The following is a 25,823-nucleotide window of genomic DNA, read 5'->3' as shown; positions in this document are numbered from 1 at the left end:
AGATGTACCGTTACGCATGTATGTTGTACTTCTATCGCGCCGTACGTAGCCAATCTCAGCTAATAGGGTTGTCATATTCCTAAAATTGTCATTAATCACGAGTGTTCTTTAAAAATTGTGAAATAAGATTTTATGTTCATATCGGTGTCAAATACTCTTGCATATTTTTTGGTCATAATGTTCATGTTATATTTTAAATACCAATTCACTATTATACCAAGCTCCTTTTTTTGCTGCAGAAACTCATTTTTTTAAATGTTTATTGATGTTTCCTAGCATGGAATTAGAGTGTCCGCCTCTCTTATTACAATTTTGGAAAAAAATCAATATCAGGCATTTTATATTACATGTTTTCAATAATCCTTGTTTGATTATATGTTGTGAACTTCAAAGGTAACCTTTATTTCCTCCATCCATAATGAAATGCAGCAAACATTTTTGTCTAAGTAAATTACTTTAAATTAGTTTAATAGACATCGATTGGCCTCCGTTTTTTTGTCTTTGGAAAAATAACGAAATTAATCGGCGCACAAATACATAAACAATACGGCGGTTTTGCGGGACTGCTTTCGTGCATTGCGTGTGTAAAGAATCCGTAATGAGGCGCACAAAGACATCAGGCTAAACATGCGTTTCTCTAAAAGCCAGTCTTTAGCACAGCGGGGGAGCTCTAATAAGGCTGCTTTGTTTTGACTGGTTGGACAAGCAGCATGTGACCATTGCTTTGTCTGGGAGGCCCATTGCAAAGGTCTCTGTGGACCATAAAGTTGCCAAATATTTACCTTAATGGCCTGCCCATTTGATTTGAGCCTCCCTCCACCTCCACCCCCCCCCCCTTGTTTCTCTTTTAACAGGCCTGGTGGCGGAGGCTTTTTCCGCTGCAACCATCACCTCCGCGGGAGAGCGAGGGAGGGAGAGAGGATGGGAGGGCGGTAAGGAGATGGACAACCGCTGTCTTGAGGAAATATGCGGATCGCCATAAAAGCCGGGGGAAAATGTAAGAAGCATAGCAGCACGGCTCCCATCAGCTCCTCAGATCCTAGGCCCGCACTGCTAATTGGAGTTTGTCATCGCACGTATACTGTGGGCCACTTGTACGAAATGTAAGAAAAAAAATAGAGCGCGTGAATATATATATTTTTTTGCGCGAAAATTGTTTACGGCGCCAAGTATAAAATGTGAGGATTTATGACATCCATTCAAGTCTGAGCTGGCGTTATTGGGAGACACACACCAATGGAGATTCAATTCAAATTATTTTGATGACTTTCGTTGCATTTGTTTGCCTTTTTTTGTGATACACCGGTTTCTACGTTCCCTCAGAATTGGGTTGCCTGTGATGCACGCACGTGGCAAACTGTAAAAAAAATTCTGGAAGAATAAAAATAAAGAAATAAAACTCTAAAAACGTTAAAATGCCCCCCACAAATGCATTCTCCACAAAACGAATCTTTTGCTCTCAGCGATACCCCCCCCCCACCTTGCTCCTGATCTCCCGTGACACACGATGCAGGGCTGGGCAGGACTGGCTGCCCTCCGGCAAGCAATTATTGTCACGTCCGTATCACTCCATCTCCGCCTGACAACTGTCGCCCGGGCGTCGCCCTGGAAACCAGACGGCCACGACTGATCGATGGCGAGAGAGGTGAGGTAGCATCGCGGCCCCGCAGTGCGCACAGCGCTGTCACATTTGTTCGGTTGCCGTGCCATCCACCACAGGCCCCCCACCCCCTGCCCCCCCCCACCCCCCGGCACCCCCCCCCCCTCCCTCCCTGTGCCGCCCCCACATCCTCAGCCCCCCCCCCCTCCGCCCCACCACCGACTGCGTTATCTGCGGAGAGTGATGCCTTTGAAATGATTATATTAATGGAAGGCATTCGCTGCACATTAATTGACGATGTTTTCCTCTCTGAAAGAGAAAAATGTGCCACTTGCATTAGCAAATGTGATTTGAAAGGGACAGTTCTCCCCTAATTATATTGTAAGTGAATGGGCTGATCTCATTAATGTGATTTTTTTTTTCCATAAAGTTGCATACGTTGTTGTAATTATTGCATTAATGCATTCGTAAAACCACACACCCAACAAATCTATAGACAAACTGCCAGAATATTGCATCATCCATTCATCATTTATGTCATAATTACCGGCGGTGGCATCTTGTATCTCTTCTGACCTTCACACGACTGATATGCTGATGATGGGCATTTCCAGTGTGTGTTGAATTTTTTTCGTTTTCTTAAATCAACAGTAAGTTGAAATCACCAGGAAATGCTTCACTCTGTGAAGGCTGTGAATGCCCCGAGTAATTAATTGTGTACGAGTGCAAACCAATGCAGCAAAGGCTGAAAACCATTCATTCCACTGTGCGGAGCCCCCAGCCTTCAAATAAGCATGAACGCACGTGCACACAAGACACGCACGTCCGCACAGAGATGTGCATGTATGCATGCAAAGACAAAGATCCCCCACATAGTCTTAATAGACCGTGGGGGCAAGTGCTGTTAGTGAGCACCTATGAAGGCTGGCATGGCACACAAGGGGGGTGATGACCAGCACCACACCCGGCCGTCTTTGTCTCCCTGATGGCGATGTTTACACATCGCACCAGGTTTCTCATTGACGACTGAGTCGACCGGTATGCGCATGCAACAAAAACAATTATCCCCCCCTAATGCCTTAATGGACTTTTGGGGCAAGTGCTGTTAGCGAGCACCTATCAAGGCCGGCACGGCACACGAGGGGGTGGGTGGCAAGCACCGCTGCCTGGCCGCGTGCATGCACGCGGCTCACATACGGACGCACAAAAGATGGTCCAGATGCCGATGGACTAAAGCCTCGTGCTGTTTGCACAAAACATGCAAACATTAGGTGCAGAGAGGGGCTGCTATTTCAGGAATGCGGGCGACATTGTGAGGATGGTGGTACGATGCATCCATTTTTCTCGCGCGATCAAAGGCAGCTGCATTGACCCCGCGGGGTCAGAGCATTGGGAAATGCATTTGCGCAGAGCCCTTTGTAGGACTGAGAAAAAAAGCTGCCACTACTGCCTTTCTCAAGCCCTTAGCAATATTCCGCTATATAAAATTAAAAACAGGCATTCAGCTCCACTGGTATGAAACTGTTCCCCGTACTTAAGCAGAGTGGAGTGATATTGATTAATTACAATGAGACTGCATGTCTCGATTTATACCTGCAGCAGTTACAGACCCCCTACAATGACTGCAACATGAATTTTAGATAATTGCCCTCGTGGTTAAACCAGGGTGGGGGGGGTGGGGAACCTCCTGCCGTTTTCAAAAATTCTGCGCGTCGGCTTTCAATCGGCGTTGATTTTGAGACGGTCCTCACGCTACAGCAGCTCAAAGAGCCTATCGGTTGGATTTCATTTATTTCCCTTAATTGCACGCCTGATGATTCACCGCAGCCGTGCGCGTGAAGGAACGGGCGACGACGCCAGCGTCCGTGCGACGTTGTCAAATCGCTGCGGCTCCCTCCGTGGACTCGCGTGACCTCGATAGCACGGACCGCGCGCAGGCCTAGGTGAGCCGCAATTAGTTTAGAGAATTCCACCAGGAGAGGGGGGTGATGCCTTCTGTATCAGGGCTGATACAAGGGGTCACGTCTTTATGGCAGATATTGCCAGTTAACCAAACAGCGCATTTGTTTCCTAGAGCCAAGGAAGAGAGTTATATATTCTATGGTTATGTATTTTAAAAAATATCGTCACGCATTGCAATGCACGTGTATATTTTGAATAATGCGCGTAATTTTTCAGATGGAATACATTTTTGCCAAATAATAAAAAAGTATTATGTTGGTCTTTTGGTAAAGTCACGTAGATAGGTTGAAAGAAAATAACAAAAAATTACGACGTTTCGATCGCAACACAAGCGATCATCATCAGGAGGAGAAAAAGATGAAAAAATATTTTCGGTAACGATAAGAGTAATCATGGAAATAATATGCTTATTTACCTAATATGAATACTGACTTATTTGTCCTGGTTCTGGTATTATGGTACAAATGCGTAATCTACTTTAAATATGTGATGATTATGTATGGTTAATAACAATAACTACATTATGTTGCAATTGTACATACTCACTGTAAACCAAAACAGTGATAAATGACAGCATCGTTGCCCTCGTTATAATTATGAAAAGCGATTGTCAACGTTGTCATCCGAGAAGCAAGGATATCAGAAACACATTTTTCGACATTATGTGACGCGTAAAGTTTTTCCCAAGATATTTCCAGAACGGACAAAAAAATCGTCTCAATATGCACTCCTGTTCTTGTTGTTTTGTTACCAAACATAAACCCTGCCATCGCTGTAACGGCTCCTCCCGAGACTTAATCAGCCAAGGGAAATCAGGCCTAATGTATTACACCACTCCTTTCTTTTCCGACTCGTAATAGAGCACGTGGTTATATCGTTTTAAAAAAGAAATCTGACAGCCATAAGAAGATGATTAGTACCTTTTCCCCCACCATTTACGTTTCTTCTGCCATTATTTATTCCAATCTTTTTTTTGGGAAAGACATCTTCAAAATTATACTGTGAATTGCCTCGGTGTGAGATTTGTGTCTTCTTGACTGACTCCTCTTCTGATTTGCATTTGTAATTTTGAGGTGGTCAAAGTATTAATGGTAGTTTTTCTACCAAACGATTACAATTAACTCGGGGGAAATTTTGTAATAACTTATAAATGAGTTGGGTTCAAACTAAGTATGAGTTGAACAGAAAGTTGTGGGCAATATGTTCACGAGACAAAATGTAATCATTTGTGGAGGGGAGATTATCAGACAACAACAGAATATTAAAGCCAGGTCAGGATAAAAATCATAAAATAAAGAGTCAAGTGAGTGCAGGTCAAAAACAGTTTGGACTTTTGGAAATTTGAATCTAATAATGAAATGCACCTTACCAATGGGTAGAACATTTTCAATCGGTGCACATTGGATTTTGTGACAAATGGCTCACAAACATGGACTCTCACAAGGGAAAATTAAATCCAAAATCTGAAAGTGCACAACGAATCGTCCAGAGATACATGCTGAGGGTTTACACTGAGTGACAATGCAAGCAACACGTGGAACAGAGCACAACACAAAATTAGACACATCACATTGACAGTAGAGAGAAGTCAGCAAGTAGGCTTCGACAGGACACATCGCTGCAGATGAGACTGGCGTGTGAATGGCAGCCAAAGAAGGGGAAACGTGGCAGAGAGGATGAAATCTGCTCCTGTGCAGGAGCGAGATGGATTGTTGTATGTGTAACTATTATGTTGAACTTCTTTCGCACCGTACGTAGCCAACCGTGCTCATGGGACGTGCGGTATGTCCGTGAGAGATGGAATTTGCATCGGAAGGCCCTCATTCAGCATTTGATAGATTGGAGATGATGATGAAGACAGGCAGAATATGTTGACAAACAAGAACACAATTATGTATTGAAAGCATATTGAATCAATAATCGACTTCATTGACATGTTGGTAAACGTCCTATTTTTTTTGGTCTAATTTTTAAAAACAATTTGCAGCAACGGAGCACATCTCCCTGTGATGTGTTTCAGCTATTGCTTGATAAATAAATATTTTGCGTATTATTGAAAGTACGATTTTTTTTCTCTTAAAGAATTCAAAACAATGAAAACTGACTTCTCAATTATAGCTAAAACGATTGAACGTTAAACAACTTTTTTTTTTTTATCAAATACAGTTCTCACGTTCAATTATATGAATGCAGCAAATCGTACAAAAGTTGTTGCTTCTTCCGTTGCTTCTTACTTAATGACGAGAAGAAAACGAAAGTCAAAAAACTGCCATAAGTTCATCATGTGGAAATATTCGAGAGGTGGGCCATTGCATGCAAAAAAACATGAAGTGAACCAAATAAAAATCTGTAAAAAAAAAACAATTTATTTTATTTTAAAATGGGCATCATAGTACTATGGGAGCCCTGAAACCGTGCCTTGAGCTTTTTGCTTTTGTGAAAAGGAAGGGTATTTTTTTTTCTATTCGAAGAAACATTGCTCAGGCTGGCCACAGGGAGATATTGAGGAATGTTAAGAGGAAGGTTTAGGTGAAAATGTGCCTCAGGCTTTTTGTTTGTATGCATGCACACACTACAAAATTTTACTATTTTTTTGTTTACCAGGTGAGGCCCACTGGGCTATATAGCTCTATTTCAGACGCGACCTTGCCACAGATGATAGCTCAACAAAGTTGGCTTATGTGGAAATGTATCGCAGCCAAATACTATTAAACGCATGTTTCTAAATGTGGAAGGAAAAACGGGAGGACCCAGAGCAAATCCACGCAACCACGGGGAGCAGTACATATCCAGGCGTCAGGGTCTGGATTCGAACCCACGACCTCCTGTGTTACCAGGAGAGGTAGTTAACATCTCACCACTGTGGCACACACACACATGTGCCCACTCTCCCGTTTCACCTGCAAAAGAAACGATATACCGTGTTTACGTATAAATTAAGCGGGTAGTTGAAGTAAGATGTTTGAAATTCATGTCACCACGATGCATTCGCCACCACGTCTTTCCTCTTTTGCTGATAAGTGTTTCCTAGAAAGCCATCATCTTGATTATCAGAAAGCCCATCCACAAATACATACATCTGATACCAAATAAGTGCTGCATGCGGCGTTATGTTATTAATGCGATCCCAAAAGCTCAATGCTTTCAGTAGTCGGGCAGGGTTGGTCTCACATAGTTTTAAGATTCGAACCCACGACCTCCTGTGTTAAAATCCCCGTCGCGATGTGCCCACCATTGCAGAGTATGATCTGCCACACCACTTGTCTCCAAACCATTTGCCGAAGAGGAGAGTAAGTGTTTACTCAGCGAGTTATTTGACGACAAACACACAGTGTCCACTGATACTACATCAGCCAACATGCTGACTGGCACGGGTGTTGCTCAACGTCAATGCGACTAGGAAAAATCTTGCTGCCACGTATTGATTTGTCCGTGTAAACAAATTACTTAACATATTTGAAAGTATTGTGGCCAAAGTCGTGTGGCTGGTAAACTTCCCAAGTCATCAGCTTATTAAAACTGCGCATTGAAAAAGAAAAAAAATAAAGAGAATAAGGACATTCATTCAAATCAAGTATGAGTTAAAAAAAATACAGCTAATTCTCACGTTGATAAATACCTACCTTTTAATGTGCTTAATGCGTCTCCAACAAGTATGTGTGCATAGTTAAGTGTTGAAAATGTTCTCCGAATGTAATGTTTACACACTGGACTGTAATAGGTTTTAGCCTGATGGGCCCCTATAATTCAAAATCTCTGCCCATCGATCCCCATTTCTCTCGAAGCCCCGCTGTGCCGGCTTAGTCGATAGGATTCATTTGGTAATGAGCGGGAGCTTAGCCAATGAAATTAACTTAAAGGTCTCGATCTCAAAGCGTGGCAAAGATATGCAATGTTGAGAGCATTGGGGGCTTTTTTTTATTAGAGCATCTCAGCTTTAGCTTGACAAGACCATAAGAGATTGCCTAAGAGGGCCTGCCATTGACTACAGGTGAAGCACTTAAAGTGCCTGTCAGTGTTTTCTTGTTCACAAAGATTAGCCAAGCTGCAAGCTCTTTTTTTTCTTCTGGCGTTTTGGCACGTCACGCTTGTATGCATGCATGCATGCGACTAGAGGTGCCAAAGGTGTCTGGGAAACGTCCAGGGTTCGGGCGTTCGCTTTGTGGAACGCTTTGCTCGCTAATTTTCCCCAAGCACCCTTTTTATATTTGGAAAACGATGCATACCTCATTTCAGGTAAAGCAAATTTGGCCGTGACATTGGCACACAATGAATTGCCCTTTGAGAAAAAAAAACAAGTTGTCTTTAGTGATTTAAAGGCTGCAAGTTGGATGGGTTTGTTAGGCTTAAACATCCTCCACACTCAGCATTCCAGCCATTCATTGGCTTTTGAAACCAAAGCAAAACATCTAAGACCACGGGTTTTGTTTTAACTGATAGGAATGAAAAGTCCTCTGTTGTATGTTTAAGTCTGTTTTACCTACTTATGAGACGTCGAATGTCAATTATTTAACAACTTAGAATTATTGTATGGTGCTTGAACAGTTTGGTTTGGAGCCTACAACAATATCTGAGATTCATATTCTTGGTTCTTTCGGTAAAGTCACGTAGAAGGGAAATAATAAAATAATATTAATATAAAACAAAAAAAATCATCACGACGTTTCGACTGCAACACAAGCAATCGTCATCAGGTGTGAAATCCACAGCAAGAAAATTGGAAAAAAAATTCCCTCATGGCGATGTTATTATTTTATTATTTCCCTTCTACGTGACTTTACCGAAAGAACCACGAATATGAATCCCTGCAGTCACAAAAGCTTTAAATCAAAATATCTGAGATATTTGACTCTATTCTTCTGTCCTCTTGCACCGCGGATAAATCAGAGTCCTACATGAATGTGACCAACTCCCACAAAGAATGACATCAGGTGAATTTTATTCTGCTTTATATTTATATATTTTTTTTAATCAAAGACTCAATACTGTATGAACCTTGTCCTCCCTGTGCCTCTGTAGTCAACTTTAGCAAGTTAGAAATCTACAGATTGGAGAAATTGCTCTACATTTCCTGTTACATTGTACTTTACATAAAGGCGACGTTTTATAGCAGGCATGCAAAGTTAATCACCTGTGTAGTCGACACAAGCATAGGGACCAAGGTGTTTGATGTCTCTACTGGATGATTATACGAGACACACAGTCAAAGACAAAGATCCCCCATATAGCCTGTAACAGACTGTAGGGGCAAGTGCTGTTAGCGAGCACCTATAAAGGCCGGCACGGCACACGAGGGGGTGGGTGACCAACACCACGCCCGGCCGCCTTTGTCTCCCTCATCGCGATGTTTACACATCGCACCAGGTACTCATTTGAGGCTGAGTCGACCTAGGGGAGGCCCAGGACCGGTTCTAATAATCGTCACCACTGGTGTTGGCCGTAAGCGGGAATCGAACCCGGGTCGCCAGGTTCGTAGTGCAGCGCGCTAACCGCTACACCACCGCTCCCCACGACACATAGTGCACTCACACACGCGTGTGTGCACTCACCGGAATCAACAACCGACATTCACTGATGCTTTTATGTACAGTACATTTTATTCATCACTTATTAATCTACACTGATGTTGATGATTATTTACTTATATCCCAATGAATCTATTCGGCCACGCTCCACATGTTTTTTTTTCCGGAAATGACGTCATTTGTGCAAATATTATCAGAGCATGTTTTTTTTGCATGTTCACCACAAGTGCGTGTGGTCAATGCAGACTTGATTCCTTTAAAAAGGTTTATATCTGGTGTTTGAACATCTTAACACCTGTTTTAATGCCCGAAAGGGTCAAAACCTTATTTTGTTTCACAAATATAAGATCGTCGCCGTCGTTAACGGGACGCTGACAAAAAGTATAAAACGGGGCGGTTGCACAAGGAATCATCGCTCACTCTGCACGATTCGCCGGTGCCGACCAACACCGGTCCACGCCATTCCTACCTGTGAGCCGGCGTAAAACTTACGGGCAGCGTTTTACGCGCCACTTTAATTAATTGAGTAATTACGAGCGCTGTGTAGGCGAAGCGATTTAAAAACAAAAAATTCGCTCAAACTACCGCGTAAAAAGTGCCTTGCTCCACAGTGGCATCTACTGGCGCGATGCAGTGTGGTTGGCAAGGCGCAAGCAGCTGCCCCACCCGCCACCCGCCACCCCATCGCTTGAGAGTGAGTGCTGCTCAAATGATTGAATTACGCCGTGAATGGCAACCTAATTGCAAATTAATTAATCACTTTGTCCTGGCTGTTTTGTTCATGATTGATTACTCTTTACATGTGTGTGTGCGCGTGCGCGCACGCGGAGAGGTGTGTTCGTGGGCGCGACTCGTTTGTATTTAGGAGAAGGTCCTCCCTGGATTGGATTAACTCAATTAAATCTCACGGATACGAATGCACGGCGGGGCTGTTGTGCTTCTTCAAAATGCATGTGGGCAACAGCCGCCACCCCCGTTGTACCCTGTTTGAATACTCAATTCCTGCTTCAGTGTCGTTAAACAAATTCGTTCCAAAAAAAATATCTTCACCATCAGCGCAAAATGTCATATAAATCTTCACTACAGTATGATTTAGCAGTGGCTGCGGTATAATCCAGCTTTCACGTACAGTATATCATCAGTGCGGAAAATCGAAAAATACGGAAGAGGTTGTGCCAATCAACAAGAACAAAACATCTTTTAGATTTTTGGGAGCAATTTTTGGAGACGAAACCGTAACGAAACTTCGTGCATTTTGTTCGAATTAAAAAGTGCCGAGGAGGGAAACTAAAATGTGTATGATACAAAATTGAGGCGCAAAAAATTATGTTAAACAAATTTACGGCTTCTCTGTCGCTCTGTTGACCCTGATCATTACACGAAGTCTTGATTTGTTGTTACTGTAGTGAGGGGAGCTGCCAAGAGGCCAGACAGTTAAATCTAATCCCCCTCCTCCCGTACAGACTCCATATTGGTATTAGAAAGGGTAAAAACAGCCATTTGTGATGGGCCCATTTCTTTCCCTCCTTTGTTGTGATGTACATCGAGGTTGGCCTCCACATTGTGCACGAAACCCGGGGGGCCATGTGGATTTTTGACTCATTGTGTTTGAATGTGTTTTGTGTGCTCGCATTTGTGAATCATGGTTTTCGGGGCCGTACACGGTATATCGGTGCGTTAGCCTTGGCGTCGTCAGAATACAAATTCGCCAAGTCGGCAAGGAGAAAGAAGCCCACTCAGACTGGGCATCAACACGACACGATTGCGTCGATGTTCCGAAAGACTCGTGTGGTAGCGTTACTGCTCACTGAACTTTTGTCTTGTGCTTAAATTCTTATGACCAAATGTTGAGGGCTGCACTGTTGTTATTATCTCTGCATTTGTCAGTATTCTACGGACTCTATCAGAATGGTCGCACGTTTTTATTTAGAACTATCAATACGCGAGATCCATTGAGGTTATGCTGTCCAGATTTTTCAAGGCAGACTTTAGAAAATAGAATCTAAGTAGGGTTTTTTTTTTCATTTGTCTATTATTTGTGGGTGAAAATTTGAAAAGAAAAATAACGTACTTACATATTTCTGGACAGTGTAAAATAGTATAACCGTGCATTTTAATATATGAAAGTTGGAAATTAATTTCCCTACGCAATAAAACTCATGCAAGCCGGGGGAGGGTGGCACAGTGGTGACACCCGTGCCTCACAGAAGGACCAGCTGGGTTTGATTCCTGGCTAGGGTGCCTTTCTGTTTGGAGTTTATATCTTCTCCCCCTTGTCTGCATGGTTTTCCTCGCAAGTTTTCTGGTTTCTTTCCATAGCTTAAAAAAAACGATGTAACTGCTACCTTTCAAAACATCTCCCAATTCTGAAAAAATATATATATACACAAATTTACTCAGTTGCGCTTACACATCGCCACGTCGCCACCTAACTGTGACAAATGTACATGACCCTCCTTGAAACGACTCTTGAGACTCTTGTGTAAATAAATAGATACTAACATGAAATAGAGTTTGCTCAAAGGAACCAATTAATATTGCCAAGTCACTTGTAAGCACCAGGATGGGGCTTATTAAGAGTCAAATGCAAGTGTTACTCCTGCAGGCGAGTAGGCTGTATATTAGGCTTCACAGTCCTGCTGAGAAACAAGGCCGTTTGTAACAACCAACTTACAAGCATGCAGGGAGCATAAAGCAGTATGTGGGGAATTGATCCTGAAAACTTTGGCCTCACAGATGTAATTGGGGAGATGGCTGTAATGGGAATAATTCCTTCTGTGCCACACCACCGTCCTAGTGGTGTGAACAAGGGGTCGCTGTGTTCTGCGGGTACTGCGCTGTAAAACCGGCCACGGCTAATATCTGAGCTGGTTATGGACCAATCCCCTGCCCCCTCCACGCCCTCTAACCCTCATCAACCCTCACTGACCCGAGGGTGCATGGCGACCCTAACGTAGAGTCGACCCTAGGGTGCACGGCGAACCGGGCCGACTGCCCCGGGCCCTGCGCTTTGGGGAGGGCCTCGCGCTTTGACGTCACGGTGTCAGATGTAATACTCCCGGTTTAGTTTGAAGGTGTGAAGGGGGGGGGCACGCGGTGGGATTTGCCCCGGCTCCCTCCAACCCCCCTCCCCCCCCCCCCATGGAAGGCCCTGCTGACCAGTGTGGTGAAGTATGAACCAAAGGAAGCATGCATGGGCAGGGCCATCATCCAGCGGTGGATTGGAAAAGGGCTGTGAATTTGTATAAAAGTAGGGCATTTTAAAGAAGAATAGCCACACTGTCTTTTCGACCTCATTACACACAATTGTGGCCGTCCAAAGTTGTGATTTTGCCACCGCAAATGTGCTGTCAATGGAAGGGTTAAAGTGAAACACAAATCTGCCTTTTTCAGTGAACCATCTGTGTGTGACATAAGGGCAGCCTTTCAGAATAGGATGGGGTTAAGTGTGTTTTGCTACGGGCTATGATGATGGTACGATGGCAGAGGCTTGGTTGGCTTGCCACGACCCAGCAGCTATCGAGTGTGCGCTCTTGGATACGATCAGCGATCAGACGCCTGCAGATAAATGTTTTGGACAGGCAGGAGTGTGTGATTCTAAGTACTGATAGCGCATTCTGGCAATTATTTGGCATTTCTAAACAGTTTACCAGAAAGTCCGTTTTCCATGGGATGTTTTTTCTGCTCCAAAATAGATTTAAATTTGTTTAAATTCATTTCTCAAATTACGATCTAGGTTATTTACGTAAGCGTGTGTTCGCTTAAGATTGGGAGGGTAAAGGCACAGCCGTGCAATGTCCTGATCCGGCACCTGCTATTAGCACGGTCGGCTACGTAGGGTGCGAAAGAAGTTCGACATACATACAAGTCATGGCAGGTGGAAGGGCCACCAGTAGAGGGAGCTCTATTAAGCCCCTTCTTGAGGTTATTTTGGCCTACTCTTCCATGCTGGGTGGCTTTAAGAAACTTGTGACTTGCTTTCAACTGCCTCTCCAGGGAGATAAAGTCGAAACGGCCAACGCTGGATTGCCGATCATTACACTGCAGTGGCTTCACTTCAGAGTCATTTTCAATGACACTATAATAGCATTGTTAAGTGGTACCGGCATTTTATTTTATACCTACGTGACTTTAACGAAAGAACCAAAGAGTATGAATTCCTGCAGTCACGCAAGCTTCAAATCAAGATTGGTACCGGCATTGTTAAATAGAATTCCCCCTCGGTATACCTGCACGTGTACAGAACGGCGCACGCATTTGACTCTGTTGTCCGTCTTATCGCTGAAATGTTTGCGTAAAAATCGGCAGCCAGTTGTTGTTGGTTGTCAATTGCCATGGTGGGGGACATCTTTTGTCTCAATTCAGCTGTGGCCCTCCATCATCGCTGCTAGTCCCGGCTTGCCGGCACTTGCCTGTGACGTTCTCATCTCCCTCGCTTGTTTCGCAAACCCCCCACCAACCTCCAGCCATAGCCCCCAACGCCACGCTCATTGTCGTTTCACTTTTGTTTTATGTAGCCATTAAAACAACGCCTAATTGATGGAAGGCGGCCTCCACCTTCTGTAACTCACGGGGCGGATGACAGATTGGTCAATGCTGCTCTCTCTCCTCTCTGCCGGGCCCAGACGCATTCGATATTAATGGTCAGCAGTGACTCTCCCGTGGGCTGCCGCGTGGTCACGCCGGGTGGTGGCGGTGGGGGGTGGTGGTTTGGTGGCTCTGGCGATCCCCCCCCCACCCCCCCCCGGTGCTGCCACGCAATGCCGGGCATCTTGGCACGCGACCTTTCTGAGAATTTTCCCAGGGTGTTTGACATTTTTGTTTGTTGTTGTTGTTGTTGTTCTTGCTGCTGCTGCTGCTTCTGCTTAAACGATACCTCTCCAACCGTACTGAAAGGCGGAATGTCACGTCTGATTTAGGAGAATGTATAAACAGCCCATCTGCCCGGGAACCCTTCACATCTCAAGCACACCCCGCTCCCTTCTTGTCAGCAACTAAATATAGAAGTTTTGTCTGGTGGTTTTTTTGTGTGTGTGTGTGCTGTCGTGGCAGTAATCTTTGCCTACAGATATTTCTTTGACATGTTCAGTTGTATGGACAGTTGGAGCAAGTGCTGTTTGGCGAGTTTCTGTTATGACCACCGTGCCATCACACCACTCGCTTCGTAATTTCGTTTTCCCCCCTTCTTAACGCACGCACCATACCCAGGTACCCATCTTAGGCTGAGTCTACCTCCACGATACCCACCACGATAGTTTTTGCTCGGATTGTGCCATGAGATCCGAATTGTGCGGTATTTGACATTTGCTGCCAGTTGGCGATGACTGTTTGGCTCTTGGTGTTAAATTAATTTCCTACTTGCAGTCATTTTTCAGTCATCTGCCAAACCGCTGACGAACGAATTGCATCACCGTGGTGCTTTTATCCATTCCCATTCATTGGCCCATCCATCGGCGTGATGGGATGTTTTAACCACCGCATCTTGATCGGCTAAAGCAATGACCGTGAAACTTTTAAAATCAACAAAGGTAGTGTGAGAAATGGATGTTATCGCGTACAGGTAATGCGCTGTTTTGTGAAACATAACAAACGCCTGAAAAAGTGTAGTGACTTTGAAATGTTTTTGAAATTGCAAAGGTATGTCACCTCCAAACATATTATTGTGGGTTGCAGCGATGTCTGCATACGTTGAAAATAACCACAGTGCTTGCAATCTCCTGACACGTGCTGAATGATGATTACAAAGGAAGGATTGTTGAAAAACTGCATTGAAACAATGCGCATTTTCAACATCACAGGCCCATTGATTAATGTATATATATTTTTTCTTCTCCGTTCTAAACGCGTGGCGCAAACACGCGCATTGTGAATGCAAAGTACATTTTGCGCACAACGTAGTTTTGGTGAAAATCCTCCGAAAAGAAAAGTCACCGTCGCTGCAGCCTCATAAAACTGTAAAAAATATGTTTTTTTTTTCTCCGCCACCATTGTGAATAAACACATTGTTATTACGTCAACTAAAACACCTTGGTCTACTGGCCATTGTTTCATTCAGCACAAGTTTATTTTATGCCAGTTCACAGAGAGCTGTTTGTTTCCTCAAAGTGCCTTTGTGAGCGGGGGGGGGTGGAAACAATTGACTGGTTAGATCGAGTCTGAAACATTTCTACAAAGTGGAGCCTTCAGTAATTGTAACTTTGCGTTTATGAATGTAACTGGAATCCAGGTTGTGGCTATGGAGAATGACCCGCTACACTGGACACAAACATCAAACGTCGCATAACACACCACACGTTTTTTATCGCGTGGTCATTGGTGGCGGTGGCAATCGCGACAGCAAAATATCTATTGCTGCCTACTATTTAATAAATGTTCTCCCCAGAGGTCGCAACCGGGTACCCGATACACGTACCCTACCCGATACCCGGCTACCCGTACCCGGCCGGGTACGGGTAGCCGTTTGCGACCCTGGTGCGGCCGGGTACGGGTACGGGTAGGCCGTGAGTCACTGGTGAGTAACCGTTGTGTCACTCATTTCGGGTAGGGTACGGGTAGGGAACGGGTACCCGTACCCATACCCAGCCGGGTACGGGTACCCATTTGCGACCCTGGTGCGGCCGGGTACGGGTAAGGAATCAAAACCCGTTTGCGACCTCTGGTTTTCCCTTCTTCAGTTGGCAGCCTTCCACTGCTGTTTCAGAGCTTTGAAATGCGTCTGGATTAACGCACGCGCGCGGAGTGGAGGGAACGATGTGTGGAGTGCTGCCCCAAGGGTCGGTCCCCCCACATCGCCTTTGTTTGGGCTCCAGTAGTGCGAGCTTCGTGCTCACACGTGCAGAGGTTTGCGATTGGATTTTTCCTAAATGCGGTGGGATGCTACGATGCCCGTTTACGTAAAAAAAGGGCGAAGGCACGTAAAGTAAAAAAAAAGTAAATAATGAGCCTGAAACGAGATTCAGGGCAGTCCAAAGAAGCTATCGTGTAAAGAGTTTGGCATGCTTGCATGGCCACAAAATTCATTACACGGGGAAACCAGTGATCATGGTTTTCCCATTAATTTTATTTTTGTGTTATACATCAGAAGAGAGACTCAAAAATTGTGGTTACCTCAGTCAAGGTCAAAGTCGGAATTTAATCTCGAGAACGTTAAGGTAGCGCAGTTGGTCTTGGCTCACGCAAGCCAGGGAGGGATTGGACCTTTCTCACAAGCGAGAGAACCTTTCAATTTGTTTGTAATCTCCCCAACAAAAACCTTTATAATTGGCGTGAGACGTTACTATTAACATATACTCTAAGTTAATTACTGTCATGCAGCATACCTGTACACGATTCTGCTTTTGTGAAGCACTGATGTCTAAAGCAAATGAAACCTCAAAATTAATATCTTGGTTTACGTGATGGCACACTGTGAGGTGTTATGCCCATGTCATACAGCGCGTATGTCATTTAGCAGCAGATACAACAGCATAAATATTAAATTAAGTCATCTTCAGGAATTTTACTTGTGTGAACTCATCAAGGTTAAATATTCGTGTTGGGTTTTTTTTGTAACATTCACTGAAATATATTTTGTTCATTAAAATCACTTTCTTATATGGCCTTGCAAGCTGTCATATGAGTACATATCGTTTGTAAAAGCCGCCAAGTGTCGCACAATATAAAATTGTCACCTTATGAGGAGGGCTGCGGGATCTTTAAATGCCCACAAGAAGGTGAATTGGATAGCACGCTTAAAATTCCCACAAAGGACTCTACATTATCAATAATGTTCCTGCAAACACATCATCGGGGAGTGAGATTGGCACAAGAACTGCTCACATTCGGCCTCCAAGGGAGAGCACATGCACAAGCCGCCTTTCAACCCCACCATCTGCAAGCTTGTCTGTCCTGAAGATGTGTTCGGGAGCATTGAGCGACCTATCTTCGCACTCAGATCTTTGTCTTGGGATCGCCGCTCGCTCATTGCCACCGCCGCCGCCGCAGCGTTGCCAGAAATCCGGCTCGTGTTCTGTGCCTCAACTGAGCAAAACAAACGCGTGCACGGTTTACTTTATTCTGTGTTGTGTGCGTTGGTGAGAGTTCTCGCCCAATGACCACACACACGATCGCGAAAACGTGTTTGTGCACAATTCTACTGCGGGCGTGCAAACGCCTCGTGTGTACGGTATTCATTTTTATCAAAACATTTCATGCTTATCAGAGACGATCGTGAGAAAAATGTGAATATTTGGTAGCGAACGTCAGCAAATAGGCCTTGCATATAGATTTGAAGATGTGCAATGGAAGGTTAGTTTTAGTTATAATAATTACATATCTAGGTTCACTTGAAGGTGGTTATGTCCTTATTTACAAGTTTACGTTTGTGACACTGTGAGCTGATAATAAACACAGTACGTTGAAGATCATCAGTAAAAAAAATGTTCTCTAAACTTATTTGCACTCAGTGTTGAAAGTATGATAAGGTTAAAGTAATGTTTTCACATTATAATGGTGTTGTTTTATACAATACATACAATACGCTTTCAGACGAGGGAAGTTTAAAATAAACAAGGAACAATATTCTAGATTTGAAGCTTTCGTGACTGCAAGGATTCATACACTTTGTTTTTTTCGGTAAAGTCACGTAGGTCAAACAATAAAATAAAATAAAACAACTAAATTAAATCACGACGTTTCGGAGGCAACACATGATGAGGGAGTCTTGTGTTGCCTCCGAAACGTCGTGATTGAATTTAGTTGTTTTCATTTATTTTATTGTTTTACCTACGTGACTTTACCGAAAGAACCAAGAAGAAGTATTAAGGAACAATATCTTCCCCCTTTTTTAAGACTTCTGGAGCTCGGAGATAAATTGTAAAGTGGCTACCCTTGTAAGATTGCCCTGTCTTTTTGGGTTCAGCCAAATCTAAATTAACTTCACCTGACCTTGTAAATCTTAATGAAGAGCACAAAGCTTGAGCATTGTATATACGCCAGGTGCACTGATTTAATATTTGACTTATTCCCAATGGGAGAAGGATGATCTGATAAACAGCATTCCCCTTTACAATTTAACCTCTTTAATGGCTATAATTAGCTGGGATTACACTTGACCTTTGACCCGGTGAAAATGAGGCGTGGGTTGCCTGATCTTGCTAAATTATTGTTATTATTTGTTTCTTTCGGTTAAGTCACGTCTAAAGATAAAATAATAAATTTAATTAAATAATAGAATACGATGTTTCGATTGCAACACAAGCAATCATCATCAGGTATAATGAAATAGCGACATAAAATCTAACCAGAAAACTATAGACAGACATTAGCAGACAGATATCACCAAGAAGCTCTCTGTTACCTGTGTTACTCTCGCTATGTATCTTGGTGATATCTGTCTGCTAATATGTCTGTCTATAGTTTTCTGGTTAGATTTTATGTCGCTATTTCATTATACCTGATGATGATTGCTTGTGTTGCAATCGAAACATCGTATTCTATTATTTAATTAAATTTATTATTTTATCTTTAGACGTGACTTAACCGAAAGAAACAAATAATAATTCCTGCAGTCACGAAAGTTCTAAAATTAAGATTAAATTATTGTTACTGCTTTTTTTTTGGGTTATCGAGGCAGCCCTATATTTGTCTCACACCGTGACTTCTATATGCGGTGTGCACGTTGTTGTCCAAGGACCTTGGAAAGGTTTAAGGAGGAGCACAACACTTTAGACAGCTTCGATTTATTTTAATGCAACTTGTCTTGAGAAAAAACATTTTTTATTTTGCACGCGTCCAATTTGCCGTTCACGGGAGGCGTAGTGATGCCACACCCGTCTTCCCATTGGCGATTTTGTGCGTGGTCATGATTGAGGTGTTGGAGTTCAAGAATCGATTCTGTTTTGTTCACATTGCGATGGATGTAGCGGCCGCTAGTGGACTGCAGGGGTCACGTGAGCCCATATTGCACAACATAAATAGAAAAATGTGCACATGCAATTTCATGCACGCATTGCTGTGGCGATATGTAAACTACCTCGCCTGGTTTACAGGATGTCGTGGGTTCGAACCCGACCCTGATACCTGCTGTATATTTGGAGTTTGCACGTTCTCCCAGTGATTGTGTGGATTTTTTTTTAGTTTTAAGAATCGTTGTGGCTCGATTAGTCAAAACTTTGTTCCACCATTTACACCAACACATTCCTGCGGAGGGAGCTGGTAGGAACGTTGGGTTGCTCGGTCAATGGCCAGGGTCAACGGCGGCGTGGTGTATTCCGCAAATATGTCCTACTGTGCACAAGCCTGCGTGAGTAGTTTAGATGTTGCGTTTTATAAGGGCACCACGGGGTGAGCAGCCCCTCCCCACCCAGCCCCACCCCTCCCACCCAGCCCCTCCCCACCCAGCCCCTCCCCACCCTCCCCTCCCCACCCAGCCCCACCCTCCCCACCCAGCCCCTCCCCACCCTCCCCTCCCCACCCAGCCCCTCCCTCCCCACCCAGCCCCTCCCTGCACGACGGACGGACACAATAATCCCCTGTGGGCTGGTGTAACCAGGGGGATCCTACCAGTATTATTGTTTCAGTTACCCAGTTATGAATATACAATGTACATTATCAAAATGTACATTTAATCTAACATGGAACAATCGTTTGGGCTTTTTTCTTACATTTCCCTGCCACGTGACGGATCTTTCATTAATAAATAACGGCCAGTCTGTGTTTGGACACATCTTTGTAGGATATTCCCTCAACGACTTTTCCCCTTCATGCAACCACTTTGTTTGTGGAACATTGTTTCCACTTGTTTGGCTAGCAAAACTTTTAATTACCATTTTTAAATATTAATAACGAAGTAAGAGGTTTCTGCCTATTATTCTTGAGAGAGAGAGAGAGATAAAAAGTACCTGAGGTGAACATTACGATGTTTAATGAGCTTGCTATGTTGGGTTATAATTCGTTATTTAGTTTTACTTACATTTCCTGCAAACTGTCGTACGATGCTTGGCCTTATAATGCATAACCCTGTGACATTATTTAACAGATTGGCCGGCCAGATATGAAAGCAGAGGATCAAACTGACCCATTGCAAGCAATCGATGGATACAATTTCTTTGGAATAATAGCTGAATTATGAATGTAATGAAGCAATTCATTCCTTACCATCTGGGCATTTTATATGAGCCACATTGTGAGGTTACCATTTTTTTTTCTTCTAACTGCTTGATAACATCATCCTCTTTAAGTTGTCATAAAAAGCACCTTAGAGCAATGCCCATGGCAGCCTCTTTCCAGCTTTTATGATAGCCACCTGTCTGCAGTGATGGTGTATTTTCAATTTTGCTGCTATTGAAACCTTTGATAACACTTGCTGTACAAGGGGACTGCTGCCCTTCCTGGCATTATGTTCTGACTGCAAGCTGCCCAGTACAGAGCGGTGTGCAGTGCAGCAGAAAAGCGGCCAATTCAGGGTTCCCATTTTCCTGGGAAAATTGAAAAGAGATACGATACATATACAGCGGTATTGGGTGGGGAGAAGGGAGGTGGGGTCGGTATCCAGTGTTGTAAATTGGCACATTACAGGCAGTAATTTGAAAGTGCTATTCAGTGAAATGGCAAACAATAGTGTTCCGTGTACTCATGTCTTTTTATTTTGTGAGCTTTTTTTTCCTCTCTGGGCACTTGATTATTCAGTCCTTAAATAGCGAGCCTTGAACGTGTTCTCATGCTGCTGTTGGAATCGCCAAACAAAGGTGTAAGTGCCTTTTGGGTAAAAAGTGGATGTGTACTCGTAGATTTAATTCAAGCTTCAAGCCACATGCACAGCCAAATCAGCCCATTGTCCATCTAGGAATCTTGAGCACGACTGTGATGATTGCGTGGAATGTGTTTCCATGGGTTCTATTATCTTAGCATTTCTCAGCAGGAGCAAAAATGTCCACACCTTTAGTGGACGGAAGGTCAGTGTTAGTCTTTTTAAGACACTGACCATTCCGCGAGTGTGATAATACGCCCAAATTTTGTTTCACATATAACGTTGTTGCTATTTTGAACGTATTCTGCCAAAAATACCCAATCACATTCTGCTGTAATGGATTGTGTAAGGCACAGGGAATAGATTTCGTCCTGCCGCATGACCCGTGTTCACGTGGACATCCCGTTGTGCAAACCTCTGTGACATTTTGTGTAAAAAAAAAGATGAACACTAAACAGAATGCTCTTGCCTGTTGAAGGCCACACACTAATTCGTGGAAAATAAAATAGCAGCTTTAAAGAGGCTTTTAAATGCCCTGTGTGTCAGCTTTCAGACCCACAGGAACATGTACTTATCGCATCAGCCTTCCTGTCAATACCATGCCATCAAAAGTTCTTTGCAATTGCAGTATTCTTTTTTTATTTGTCCTATTGTTACTGATTGGCAGAGGTAAAATATTATTTTTTCTCCTGATGACAATTGCTTGTGTTGCGATTGAAACGTCATCATATTTGTATTCTTTATTATTCACTTTATTTTCATTTAGATTTTTTCTCTATCTAAGTGACTTTACCGAAAGACCCAAACAATTCCTGCAGTCACGAAAGCTTTAAGTCAAGTTTTTATTCCACGTCTTTCAAGGCCCCTATGGTATTGTGTATTTTCTACTAAGTCGGTTTGTGAATAGAACACATAATAAATAATTGAATTTACTTCATTCGTTTTGGACTGCCACTCCAGGTCTGAGCACAATAATTCGTCATAATTAATATTACTCCACATGACTTCAAGTTTCTACAGCTCCCTCTGAATTGCCAGTGAGCGCACTCTTTTCTTTAAACGTATTGGAGTGCATGTCATGTGTCCGCACACGAGATATCATATTGAAATGTCAAATTGAGATGTGTCATATTTGAGACGTGTCATATTGAGACGTGTCATATAGAGATGTCAAATTGAGATGTCATCTTGAGATGTCAAATTGAGATGTCATCCTGACAATCTCCTTCAAAACATTCCGCATGTTCTCTGCAGTCATCGATGGGGAGACAGAGAAAGGTACCAACCTCGATGTTTCTGCCAAGGCTGGTAGAGCTGCAAGTTAAATATCTTTTATAATTTACAGGCTTTTATCAATCCACTGTCAGACAATTTGCCTTCCCATGTTGTGTCAGCCCATGGGAGTTGTTTGACTTTACTTGACTATTACGGGTTGGTGAAGGGGGTGGGGGGGCTCTGGACTGATTTGGTTAGCACACTGCACGAGGAACCCGGTGACCTTCGTTAAATTCTCAGCTCTGGCTGACATTTGTGACGAGTGATATGTGAACCAGTCCTGGGCCATCAACCCACATTTGGCAGCGTGTTGAAGTATAGTCCAGGCCAATCCTCATTCCTGACATTAAAACAAAACTTTTTTTTCCAGGCAAGGCCCCAATGAGTGATGTAGTAATTTGTTTAGAAGCGACCTGGCCACAAATTATAGAATCAGGAGGGCTTCATCGGGTGCATAGGTGCTGAGATGTGAACTACCTCGCCTGGTATACAGGAGGTCGTGGGTTCTATCCCGACCCTAACGCCTCCATATTTGGAGTTTGCATGTTCTTCCCGTGGTCGAGTGGATTTTTCTCCGGGTTTTCCCCTCCACCCATTTCGAATCAACATGCATGTTTAGAGCATTTGGTTGCTATAAATTTCCACACGATAAGCCACTTAATTGAGCTATCATTTGCGGGTAGCCAGGTCGCTTTTGAAAAAGAGCTATACAGCTCAGTGGTGCCTTACCTGATAAAATAGAAAATATTCTTGGTTCTTTCGGTAAAGTCACATGACTTTACCGAAAGAACCAAGAATATGAATCCCTGCAGTCACGAAAGCTTTAAATCAAAAATAGAAAATTTATTTTTTTCACCCGGCAGTGGATTGAAAAGTGCATTTTAATGATTCTTATTACAGTAGAAACAAAAAGCTTGGCATTAATGGAATGGCTGTGGTGAGGTCGGGGCTGTCACACGACACTTGCACTACACAGGCACCGAGTCGACTGTGGTTTGGTCAAGATGGCCTTATGCTCGTGCAACAACAAGAGGCCATTTATGTTTGTGGCGCCGGCCCTTGCTTTTGTCTGCGCAGCACGGCAACGGGTGCACTGCAGGATACGTTACTGATGGATTGTATGCGGTGGGGTAAAATGTGGGTACCCTCCCCACATTTCATGAACCCATATTAGCAGTATGAAGGGGTTGGTGACACTATTCATTCTTCAAAACAGCAAGGTTCCTTCGCATACATTGACCTGCGCAAGGCAATACATCTTCTCCCTGCAGGTTCCGGACTCTTTAAGTTTGGCTACTTAACATTTCTATTGCTTTTCCATGCTGCGATATTAAGTGCTTTCATAACATACACGATGGCTATAAAACAATTCCAGTTTCGATGAATACAAGAACACAAGTTTCTTTGCTTCGTTGAATAGGTTTCAATCTTCTGTAATGGAATAATTTAAGCCGACATGAAAACGCTCTTAAGCTTTTGTTAATTTTTGTAATTTATCGTAGAATTTAACAGCCGCTGTTTCTGTGTGTTTGTTTTTTTTCACCCCAGACAATGACGGAGAGCTTAAGTCGACTGTTACAACACACACTTCACCAGGTAGGAATACCACTTTAACTAAATAATAATCCACGTTAATTTACTACCCATTTGTGAATTATGTGTTCACGTTATACCCAGCCGTTGCGTGCGGCCAAGGCAATCAAGATGAGCTCCAAAACGCTCAAATGCAATCATCAGCTTGAGCGTTCCCAGTCAGTAGTCTTTATCTTGAGAATGTTAACACTAATCACTTATATCTTTAAAAATAGAATACCACTTCTCTTTGTCAGTTCACTGCTGGATGAACGCCTTCCCATGCCGTCTCGTCGTGGGGGTTGTTTGAACATTCATCACCACGTTGGTCAGTGGGGGTTGGTCAAGTGGCGGGTGGGTTCGGGGGCGGGGATTTGGGGGGGGCGAGGGGGCTGAACCGGCTCAGATATCCCCCCCCCTCCTTCCCCACTGATGATGTTGCTGATGATAACCATGGCCAGGAATCGAGCTCAGGTCACTTGAGTTCAGAGCGCAGTGTGACGAACAAGGTGCCGTAGCTCCGATTAGGACGGTCGGCTACGTACGGTGCGGAAGAAGTTATACGTACATACTTGCCAACATTTAACTGAATTAGTGTTGTGGTACTCAAACAGGCCGTGTTATGATTATTGTCATTTAAATTGCCATTTCAACGCAACACAGGATGAGCCTGTGAGAAATGTAATTAACAAGCTTATAAACCACATAGAGATTAAACAAACCCCACATTGTTTACTTTTTAAAAATGTAGTTGCTGTTCACAATACAATTAAGTGTAATAGCAGGGCCGTAGCGGCTTGAGGACCGCGATATCAGAGCGATGAGTGGTACTGGTAGGAACCCACTGGTTACACCAGCCCACAGGGGATTATTGTGTCCGTCCGTCGTGCAAGGATGGGCTGGGTGGGGAGCGAGGGACTGGGTGGGGAGGGGAGGGCGGGAGGGGCTGAGTGCGGAGGGTGGCGCTGGGTGGGGAGGGGCTGGGTGGGGAGGGGCTGGGTGGGGAGGGGCTGGTCACCCCGTGGTGTCCTTATAAAACTCAATGTTTAACCTACTCACGCCGGCTTGTGCCCGCCCTCATAGTAGGGCATATTTGCGGAATACACCACGCCGCCGTTGACCCTGGCCATTGACCGAGCAACCCAACGTTCCTACCAGCTCCCTCCACAGGAATGTGTTTTTAAACTGACTCCTGGAGCTACCCCTTCACTAACCTTCACTGACTATCATGGTGAAGTACGGTCCAACATACCCCCATGACTGACACAGTTACGCGGTGGGGGGGGGGTGTGCAGGGGACAGACCTTAATCCAGCATTGGGTTGACAAAACACTGTAACATGTTAAATTGTTAATGAAACATTGAAGGGGAATCTGATCTGAGAATAGTGTAGCACAACGTACAAATTCATCGCATTCAGGGGGGATATCAGGAAAATATTATTTGCAATCGTACGCGCATTTTAGTATACATATACTGCAGTGAACTTAGCGGCACGGCCCTTCGTAAATGCTCTGCTTGATGAAGACATCGTCAGGGTCGGTCCTGTACGCCCACTCCCCTGGTCAGCTCTCTGGTTGTTGAAGGTGCAGAGCGTAGACATGGGAGCATGGAAGTAGAGTACAACAATGGATTTTGATGCACTGCCCTCTGCTGCTCACCATGTATCCTCACCCTACAACACCACTTGTGGATGGTAGTTGCCCATCCAAGCACTTTCCAGGCCTAAGCCCTTGCTTAACTTGGAATATCTGACCAGATTGGCCGCATTTTCAGAAATTTTACCAAATTTTGCCATTGGCCAATGTGCTCTCTATTCGGCTCGTTGTGCATGTATATACATATGTATAGGCTGCCATACTGATACAATTTGTACTGTAGTCAGATTCGTTTAGAAGTTCTACAGTTATGTTTGAATGCTATTGCAGAATAAACACATCAAAGGTGAGACCAGCGTTACCATATCGAATTTTTTTTATTTACGTTTGTGAGTATTGACAACCGTTTGGATTTCTCGTAAAGATATGATTTCCTGTCGCCCCTTTTTACACGCTTTTATTTAACTCACTCTGTCTGTTGTCGTATCCTCAAATCTTGTAACTCAATTTTAACCCACTTCCCAATGTGGTATCGACTGCAAACTTCGTATACATATGTCTTA

The 25,823-nt window shown here is 43.8% G+C and overlaps 1 long non-coding RNA gene across 1 annotated transcript in view; it reads left to right on the top strand.

Annotated features, from left to right (window-relative positions):
• The first annotated feature begins 859 nt into the window (after nt 1-859).
• Nucleotides 860-25,823, top strand: part of LOC144728606 (uncharacterized) — a 61,710-nt gene continuing 36,746 nt past the window's right edge. Inside the window, exons 1-3 of the long non-coding RNA XR_013587543.1 lie at nt 860-997; nt 1,514-1,645; nt 23,639-23,686. This is a non-coding gene — a long non-coding RNA (uncharacterized LOC144728606). The remainder of the gene's footprint in view (nt 998-1,513; nt 1,646-23,638; nt 23,687-25,823) is intronic.

This window comes from Lampetra planeri, chromosome 29 (genome assembly GCF_965212315.1).
Source record: "Lampetra planeri chromosome 29, kcLamPlan1.2.h2, whole genome shotgun sequence".
NCBI classification, from domain to species: Eukaryota; Metazoa; Chordata; class Hyperoartia; order Petromyzontiformes; family Petromyzontidae; genus Lampetra; species Lampetra planeri.
The sequence above is the reverse complement of the archived record's forward strand: the minus strand, read 5'-3'. Positions and strand labels throughout refer to the sequence as shown.